Source organism: Lissotriton helveticus, chromosome 3_1 (genome assembly GCF_964261635.1).
Source record: "Lissotriton helveticus chromosome 3_1, aLisHel1.1, whole genome shotgun sequence".
NCBI classification, from domain to species: domain Eukaryota; kingdom Metazoa; phylum Chordata; class Amphibia; order Caudata; family Salamandridae; genus Lissotriton; species Lissotriton helveticus.
Window position 1 is genome coordinate 1,826,264,199 of NC_136061.1, and position 10,394 is coordinate 1,826,274,592.

Here is a 10,394-nt window from a genome sequence, read left to right on the forward strand (position 1 = left end):
TGAGGAGGAACAGCAATTGTGTGTTCTTAATTTGACAGCTATGGTAGTTTAATAAAGCAATGTGTCAAGTGGTAGCAGAGTTTGTAAGCCTCAACGCATCACATTAAAACACCTTTTTTAACAAAGAATAAATGCATTTGGGCGTGTTAATTCATCCAACCTCAATTTGAGTCAAGAGCTTTTCAAACATTTTTTAACACGTTTATTGAAAAGATTGTGTAGTGCTCAATTAATATATCTGCTAGATGTCCTTCCTATTGCTGGTGATTGAAACCTTAAAGGGTTTGGCTCTGGGTAATTAGTGACACTATGCGAATATTCACTTTATAAGAAAAAACATGTAAGTACAGAGACCTAAATGTTTTCTTAGGTGTCAACTTCAGGTATTTCTGAATACCAATGCTGCCTATTAATGAATCCACCTCATGCCTCTTTCTTCCACTACCCTACATTTCCTGGTTCTTTAACTCACGTCTGTAGGTTCTTTGTATCCCACTTCCTCCCTTTGTCAATATTTTCCTAACACTTTCTTCTTCTTTCTCCATTTTAGCCTTTTTTTTGCTTTTGCTCTGGATTAAAGCCTGATGATGAGAAAAACTCCTGGTTCCCTAAAATGAGTATATAGCCACTACCGGAATAAATCAAGACAGGTATTGAGTGGCCCACAATCACCAATGTAAATTTGATTTCATCAATCAATCAATCAATCAATCATAACACTTGTATAGCACACTACTCACCCGGAAGGGTCTCAAGGCGCTTGGGGGAAAGGGTCCGCTACTGCTCGAACAGCCAGGTCTTGAGTTGTCTCCTGAAGGCGAGATGGTCCTGGGTCAGCCGAAGGTGGATGGGGAGGGAGTTCCATGTCTTGGCCGCCAGGTAGGAGAAGGATCTGCCTCCGGCGGTGGCTCTTCGGATGCGTGGTACGGCGGCGAGGGCGAGGCTAGTAGACCGTAGCTGGCGGGTGGGTGTGTAGAAGGTCAGGCGGTCGTTGAGGTACTTGGGGCCCAGGTCGTGGAGAGACTTGTGTGCGTGGGTGAGGAGCCGGAACGTGATCCTCTTGTTGACGGGGAGCCAGTGCAGGTCTCTCAGGTGGCCGGAGATGTGGCTGCGTCGGGGGATGTCCAGGAGGAGTCGGGCGGAGGCGTTCTGGATGCGTTGGAGTCTTTTCTGTAGCTTGGCTGTGGTTCCGGCATAGAGGGTGTTTCCGTAGTCCAGTCGACTGGTGAGTGCCTGGGTGACCGTCTTCCTGCTTTCGGTCGGGATCCATCGGAAGATCTTGCGAAGCATGCGTAGGGTGTGAAAGCATGATGAGGAGACAGCGTTGACTTGTCTGGTCATCGAGAGTGAGGAGTCCAGGATGAAGCCCAGGTTGCGTGCGTGGTCTGTTGGCTTGGGAGTGGTGCCCTCCGGGAAGGTGGCGGTGTTGAAGGAGGTGTTGATGATGTTCCGGAGTTGGGGTGCGATGGTGGAGTCGGCCTTGTTGAAGACGTGGTGGGGGCAGGGGTCGGTTGGAGATTCGGAGTGGATGGTGTTCATCGTGCGGGCTGTGTCTTCGGTGGTCACCGTGGTCCAGGTGCGGAGGGTGGTGGGGGGTGTTGGTTCGACGGTTTGGTGCGTGGATGGTGCGCCAAAGCTGTTGTGGATGTCGGCGATCTTGCGGTGGAAGAACGAGGCGAGGGAGTCATCAGCCCAGGGTACCAACAATGTCCATCTCCCTTCTGTATCACAAATAACTCATGACTCAGTCTGTCAGCTGCCTTGATCTTCCTTTCAGGCTTACCACGAACCAGACACCGAAGCCAGCTACAAAAGTACTTCTCCTTTATGCCCATCAATCTCGTGCCAGGTTTACATGACTGGACAATTTCTCTTCTACCTCGTCAAGCGACACAGAGGCACCACAAGCCGCTTTGTACCTGCTGGACTCAGATCTTTAATCTGCTATGTCTGTACATGAGCTTTCCATAGGTTTTGTAGTTCCAAGGCTCTTGTTTCAGGGCTCCGTCAGATCTGTTCACTTCTGCTGAACCCTACAAAAAGCTGCTATCAGGGACCTCTATTACTCGTAGGTCAGGATGCTCCCCAAGGTGATAAGCAAATCCTTATCCTCATCCAGAGCCCCCCTTGAAGCTCCTGGCATCTGTAGTCTCTTGGTGTGAACCATCGCAGTGGGTTTGGACCATCAAACATTTGTGCAGCTTCCTAAGTGTCCACAGCACTTGCTGTGGCAACCACTGAATGCCCTGAGTAGGGCCCTGATACCTGAGCACAGCCACCGCCAAGTCAGACTTTGAGAGATCATTCCTAAGATGCCACCATCAGCAAGCACAAGTGTCACACTCCTTTTGGTCTCTCCCCTTTGACTATTAAGAGACCTCTACCAGGCTGCACCTGTCCTCCGGATTACCAATGCACCTGAGTAGCAAACACACCTAGAACTATCTCTCAAGCAGTGTACATTTGTAAAGCTCTATCGTTAGTGTCTCTTAATAGAGTTATCTTTAGCAGTCTATATTTTCTGTTGAATAGTATTTTCCCATTTTTTTCTGAGACCAATTGCAGCCCCTTGACCCATATCACAGGTTTTTTCAGTTTTGACTCACCACAAATTGAGGTTGTTTGAAACTATCATTTTAATATTTGTAGCTTTTCCCAGCAAATCTTGTGATATGCTTAAGACCCTCAAAAGCCTAGAGGAGATATCACACTGTTGAGATCCAAGCTAGTTGGCACACGTCTGTGACTGATAAACCTCCCCTGGTTGATCTTTAGTGGACTGTCAGGTTTAAGTGGCACTGTCTTCAGCTCACAATATTACTCAGAACTTTTACATGAACTCAGAGAAAGTTACAGTATTCTCTTTCCTAGCAGCCAGTCTGTCCTTTACCTGCAGAACATGTATGGAAGACAGCTTCAGGACCGTGTTAATGCATGAAAATGATAACTTTATTGAAGGATCACAAGATGTATATTTCAGTGTGAGAGATATATTTATAAACCCTCAGTACCATCTGAGATACTTCTACAGATGGGTGTGGAAAAGCAGACATGCATAGAGCCTTATTCACAAAGGTGAATGAATTTTCAATTATACACCTGCCAAGGACCCATCAAGTATGGTTTTCGGTTCTTCTGGAACTTTCTTGCGATTTTCCAATTCATCTCCCCCTATTTAGAGATCTTCTTCTCAACCTGGATCGGATCTCGCATCCGATGGTGCTAGACGTATCCCTCCACCTGATGGTGTGGAAGATTACAGGGATAGATGGTCGCTCCCGTCTCAAACAAAAGACCTCTTGTACAAGACCTGGTCTGACAGCACAATTAAACAATACAGATCGGCTTGGGCATGATGGTGTCATTGGTGTGTGTGATGGGGTTGTGATCCCGTGGGGTGCTGATGCAGTTCAGATCCTGAATTTTTTGGCTAGCCTGGCCCAGCAGGGCTTGGCCTATCGCTCTATCAATACCTTCCATTTTGCCAATTCAGCGGGGCATTTACCCATTGAGGGTTCCCCAGTTAGGGAGCATACTTTTGTATGTTGCTTGCTGCGTGGCATCAGATTATCTCTTCCTCCAAAACCATGTTTTTCACCACTTTGGAATGTTAAGAAGGTGCTCAAACTTTGCCTATCCTGGCAACCTAGTAGGTTTCTCTACAGGGAGGAGATCTCAGTGAAGCTATCAATGGTTCTCTGCTTGATATCGTGCAGAAGGGTTTCTGATGTTAGGGCCCTGGATATTACGGGAAGTATGTTTTCACCCACTGGGGTTTCTTTTATGATTAGTCAGTGGTGGCTCCTCCGCTAAGGCAGAGGAGCATTGCCCCATTGCTCAAAAGGAAAAATACAATCATAATAACACATTTTTATTATCATTGTATTTTTCCTATGGAAGTCAGTGGCTCGTGGGGCTGGGATGCGCAGCGCAGGGGGAGGAGTAGTTTGCACTCCCTAAATACCCATGACTGCTTGGCCAGTCCTCTGGGGCCTCCAAGCAGTCATGCACACTTTGCATTTTTTCCATCAGTCTGCATTACACAGCCTGGTGAGGAACAAGCAAAGCTTCCCTGCCCCCATCTGAGCGCCGAATCACGGTGCTCAGACCAATCAGAATGCTGCATTGCAGCGTTGCGATTGGCTCAGGAGAGGCTGTGTGCCCGGGTACTTCCTGCTGCTGCTGTCGGCCAACACTGGAGCCTGGAAGATGAAGAGGATGGAGGAGAGGCAACCGTCGGTTTGTATAAGGTAAATCCCTTTTATTTTTTTATATGTCCCCCCTTCTCCGCCCCTCTCCTCCGGTAGCAGCCGCTACTGCGATTAATAGGCATACGAAAAGTAACACTAGGGTTATTGAGAACCCAGTCTTCCCCGACTCTCCTAAGTTATGAGTGCAGCAGTGCCTTAAGGCCTATCAGGAGATGCCGGTGGATTTCAGGTCTCCAGGAGAGAGACAACTCTTAATCGCTATCAGAAAACTTCACAGTTTTGTGTGTCACTATTGCACGTTGGGTGTGGTGAGGCATGCAGGAAGCTGGCATAGATCTCATGATTTTGGGGGCCAATCCACTAGGGGGTCCGCGGCCTTTAAGGCCTTCAGTCTAGGTGCCAGACTAGAGGACATTGTGAACGCAGCTAATTAGTCCTCAGACTCCACCTTTAAAAGGTTCTACTTTAAACCAATTTTGGATATGGTTCATTTGGTGATAAGTAAGCTTTAGACTAGCATAATCAGAGCCTCCGGGTCCTGACATAGAATGAAAAATGTCCTAGCTATCGTAATTGAAAGTTTCAATTCTATTAAGGACACGGAGGCGGAGATTATCCCACCCTCAGATAGCTGATCCAGGAGGCCCTCCCCGTGACTAGTAAGTAATGAGTTTTTCAGTTTGCTTGCTCTTGACTGTTGTATTCTTATGATGTCAATACATATGTTCTTGTGCAGACTTGGTTTTGGTTGATTGCCCTGGTTGGTCAACGTTCACATGATAATTTCATCTCTTTTGTTCCAGGCTTGGCTACTGGAAAGCAACATGCGTAGAAAAAGGACAATGGCGTGACTCGCACGACAAGAGAGGATTTGGGAACAGAGAAGAAAACTATGTTACGGACCCTGGTACCTGATTGGAAAATGGGATCTGGTGGACTATGTTGCCTGTCATTTATTTTCAACAAATTCCCTGAGGTTCATGGGAAATGTGGTTTTCTTCGGTACTGTGGATGTGGCTGCTGTTAATAAAGTGAAGAAAGCATTAAGCAAAATCCTTACCTCTGTGTCCTTAATAGAATTGAAACTTTTCGTTAGGATAACTAAGAAACATTTCATTATGGACTTGTGACAACTAATCACCTCACCCTTTTTGTTTATCTGAGGAAGCCATGTATTGATACCCATTAAGCAGTTCCTGCACTTTGGTTCTTATTATTAGAGGCCAGTAAATTGCTAAGGGCAGTAAGAGTAGCTACTAGCACCATTGGAGTTATACATTTTGTTGTACACACAAGAGATTTCAGCTGCTGAAACTCTGAGGGAAAACATGGGATTTGGCAGAAAATCATTGATTCCAGCAAATTATTCCTCAAAAACATATAATTCACATTATTTTTGCACCACATGAGTTATCTAGATAACTGTAATGGTAATTACGGGGTGGGGAATTAAGAAGGATTTCAACAATTCACTAATAATAAAAGCCCTGGTGTACTATTTGCATCCAGAGTAGCAATCTGCAGCGGGTGAGGGTTCGCTAATATTTGAAGTTCCAACTGCACCCAAGCCAAATGTCTCATATAAAGGGCCTACAGCACTCCTTTTGTTAATCCCGTTCATTCTGGCAGGGGGCTAGCTGGAGCTTAACACCTTGATGGCAATTCCCTGGAGACAAAGACACTCAGCGAAATTATCATTTGGAGGCAATTTTGACTTTTCCATTCTATATCTGTAAGCGATAGATATGCACTGTAAGAATGTCAGAATTATCTGTCTATGCTGTCTATGGGCGTGCTAACTAATAATCATTTATATAGGGCATATTAATAAATATTTATTACTGCAAAGAGAAACCATTTTTATCAGCATAGGAATAATGAAACTTGAAAAAACAACAGTACTGTAAACTTTTGCCCTGCAATTTACATGTGGCTTCCTAGTGCATGTTTCATTACTTTCCAAGCTTGATCAGCTATACTGCAAAGAGTTGTAACCATTAACCTGCAGATAACACTTGAATCTCTGTAACAAAAGCAGTAACCGATTGAGCTATCTACAAATCTGTGACCTGCATGCCAAATTCTAAACATTTTACAGTGTATGAGGAGAGGGGGTTGGGCGTTGGAGGGGCAGAATTTTGTTCTAAACACTGCTTGTGCGTCCATTCTAGGCACCCCTATCAATCCCCACCCTCAAAAAATGCTTCTCAGTCTGTCACCAATATCCTAGGTGGTTTTCACATGCCATAATGGATATTAGCAGTGCAGAGGCTATAAACACGAGCTAGAAACCCTCTCTATGCAGGGATTTGCATACAAGGTCAGATTGGGACCACAAATTAGTTGGGCATTTGAAAAAAAAAGTGTCCCACATTTGCAGATTGCAACCTCTTCTGAAACATTGCGTGGTTAGTATCAGGGTTAATTTGGGGTAAATTAAGCTTTGTAAAGGTTCATGGGTCAGTAGCCATAATCAAAGACTAGAAACACCATTATTGCATTGCATCTCACCCAAAGGTCTTCTGACGCAAGGTCAATAAAGGTTCTCATCCTCATCGCCCTGATCTGTTGCTCACTCTTGGATCACCTAGCCCTTGCTCAACCTCAGATTGCCAAAACCCTTGTCTGGAATCAGATCCTAAAACTCCTGCTCATCCTTAGAGACCCTCACTTACCACTGACCAACATAATCCCAGAGCTTCACTCTCAAACTCAAGTATTTAGGCTTTCGTTCATTCTGAAGGAACTCTGGGTTCAGGTCATCTTATGCCCTCGGGCTCTTTTCATCAGCGCAGGGTGAGGAGTGGTTTGTACTCCCTAAATACTCATGACTGCTTGGCCAGTCCTCTGGGGCCGCCAAGCAGTCATGCGCACTTTGCATTTTTTCCATCAGTCTGCATTACACAGCCTGGTGAGGAACATGCAAAGCCTCCCTGTCCCCATCTGAGCGCCGAATCACGGTGCTCAGACCAATCACAATGCTGCATTGCAGCGTTGCTATTGGCTCAGGAGAGGCTGTGTGCCCGGGTGCTTCCTGCTGCTGCTGTCGGCCAACACTGGAGCCTGGAAGATGAAGAGGACGGAGGAGAGGCAACCGTCAGTTTTGTATAAGGTAAATCCCTTTTGGGATCAGGTCATCTTATGCCCTCGGGCTCTTTTCATCATTTGCCCATAAACTACCCACTTACCAATAGGACCCATAAGCCCCTTTCCACTTTCCTGTCCCCTCAGGATAGTGCATAGGCTTCGATCCCTGTAGCCCTAGCTCGCTCTCAGGAGTCTTTCGATTCCACCTCATCTTCTGGTCACCTGAATTCCTTGTTGATCCTTTGGCCCAGAAGATCTTGCTCACCCTTGTATTGCAGCTTGAGGATACATTCAGTTCCTCGAGAACCAGGTTCACCTTGGGATTCCGCAAAGCATATATCTCCCCGTAGTTTAATTCCTGCTAAATACATGAGGTTCATAGTGACCACCAGATCTCTGAAAGATACAGCTCACACTCAACCCTCGCAGATGGCATTGGGGGTGAACATTTGCTTTAGGAGCATTCTTGATTTAGCTCCCTAAGCCCACAGCTCACCCGTGGGTTCCTGAAGATTCTGCTTCCACTCAGTTCCCTAAATGTTTGCTCGGTCTCAGGTCTACAAGGCTCATGCAAGCCCCAGTGTCTTGTGTTCCCCATTAGGTGCCAAAGAATCCTTCTCATTGTCATTTACTTGTAGCTCCTGACCCCGCTCGGCAACCCAGAAATTCCTTCTCAGGGACATTGATCAATGAAGTTCCTGCTCATCTTAGACCCCTAAGGTTCCTGCCTATGCTCAGGCCATTAAAACTCTTCCTTAATTTCACACCCAGAAAGTTCTTCCTAGTCACTCTGTGGTCTTGTGAGGCTTCTGAACACATTTTGGTGGTCGTAAAACTCCCTGATAAACCTTGAGCATCACTTACTTTATACATCTATGGGCTTTATTACGAGTCTGGTGGTCCACAGACCACCAGACTCACGGGGCGCAGTGGTGGCAGTCTTCTGATTTTCCCATTCCTACCAGGGTGGTCGGTCCACCCTGTTACCACCGCTAGGGATCCAGGATCCCTGGCAGTGGAGCAACCGTATTGAGGCCGCAATATGCTTGGCGGGGCCGCAGCCCGGAAAGCATATTATGAGTTTCTTCACCACCAGAAATTTTATGGCGGTGCGACCACCATGAAAAGTGTGGCAGTGAGGAAACCTTGTGCCTCAAGCCATGTGGATGCACACAGAGGGGCACAATATGTGTCCCTATTGTGTGCATTCACACCAGTACCTGCACGGCATGGAGCCTACATAGAGAAAATGGCCTCCATACAGGCGTCCGCACCAATCACAGCGCTGCCATTGCAGTGTTATGATTGGCTTATGGGAGGGGAGGGAGGATGCCTATAGGGAGTCCATTTTTCTCTATGTAGGCTCCATGCCGTGCAGGTACTGGTGTGCATGCACACAGAAGGGCATATATTCATTTTGCATCCTGTTCCTGCCGGAGGCAGGAGCACAGGAAAGCAGGACGAAAACGCAGTGCGGGACCCGGCCAGGAGTGGAGGCGGCGCAAGACCTATTAAGGTAAGATAATTTTTCTTTATACCCCCCATGCGAACCCCCGCGCAACCCACCCACCTGCCCCCCAACCCAGGAGTCATGCGTGCCGCGACTGATCACCCCCCTAAACACCTTTGTGTCTACGGCTACACATGTTATATTCCTTTGTGCCCAGTTAATTGCCTTGCAGGAATCGTTATCTACCTGCTTTAGCAAATCTCAACATTTGCAGAAAAAAACATTTCCCCACAGAAATTCAATAGTTTGTTGTCCTTGTGTGCGTTCAATGCTGCATGCTTCGAATGGTGATACAGGGAAGCAGAGGGACCATATTCTACCTGATTCAGAGTTGTTTGGCAATGGAAAATCTACCTATTTCTGGAGGAAATGTTGAAACCAGAGGAGAATCCACTGGTGGTATTTATTTTACGTACTATTGCTTTCTTGAAGGAAATTCCACTGGTGGATTCTATTCTGGATTCAGCATTTCCTCTCACAAACCCTGTCAACCTCTAAATCAATCCATAGACAGCTGGACGATCGGAGAAGTAAGAAGTATGTGCGTGTCTCTAATCCTTTCCTTATTCTCACATGCTAGGAAACATCTGACATCCTCTTCGCTATCCCTCATTTGGGTTGTCATTCACCATTTTCTCTTTTTCTCCCTTGTCGTCTCCTGTTTTTCCACTTTTGTTTCCCACTCTTCACTCTCTATACAGATCTCTCGTTCTACCCTTCTCTCCACTTTATCTTCCCTCACTTTATCTTCTCCGTAACCTCTTCCCTCTCTTTTCTTCCTCTTTCCCTACGCATATCCAGAATTTCTTTCTTCACTTGTGTCTTTTCCTCCTAAATTGTTTCTGCCAGCATGCAATTGGTCATTCCGGGTGCATGTCCTGCCTTCTCTGTCCCCTGGCCTAGGGTGCTCGGGAGCTAGCAACAGCGCCATTTCTTTCCAATTTTCACGCTTGCGTCTCGCGGTCGCATTAAATGGAAACAGATGGGGGTAACGCAGGCCCTGGCATATTTTTAGTGTTTTGCATGCACGACGAGTGTACAAGTTTACAAACAGCCACATCTGCACAAGCCGGTGTTGCCAGGTCAAGCCTAGCATCAGGCCACGCTCAGGTGGTGTCAAGTGCCTCTGTCCCCATCAGCAATCCGAATGGAGCCCGGAGCAAGAGGTGCGAGGGATGCCGGAGACACACTACCTGTGGGCAGAAATGTTAGTGTGAACCACTTTCTTTCTGAAGAGGGGACTTTGGCGATGTACAGTGAGCCCGGAACCCACGCCTCTAACCTGCTAAAGTAACAGGGGTTAGCGTCCGCTAGGGCAGTGCTAGAATGTGAGGCAGGTTCCCTGCACCGCTCACTCTGGGATGTGAGACAGTGACCCCGCACTGATCACTCTGAAGGGAAGGGAGAGAGCTGGCAGTGCTGAAATATTAGACAGGGTCCCCGCACCGCTCATGCTGATGGAAAGTCATGAGCACTGGGCAGTGGTGAGCACCCAGCAGTGCTGGAATGTGAGCCAGCATCCCCACACCGCTCACTCTACCGGCTGCACTTTCCACTCTGTCCGGGGTGCATACAATTCTTCTGCG

General features: G+C 47.0%; 1 long non-coding RNA gene across 1 annotated transcript; it reads left to right on the forward strand.

The window, feature by feature from the left end:
* Positions 1-548: 548 nt before the first annotated feature.
* LOC144825175 (uncharacterized) lies at positions 549-5,264 on the forward strand. The gene is made up of 2 exons (XR_013609317.1): positions 549-650; positions 5,015-5,264. It is a non-coding gene; the product is annotated as an uncharacterized LOC144825175 (long non-coding RNA).
* The last annotated feature ends 5,130 nt before the right edge of the window (positions 5,265-10,394 follow it).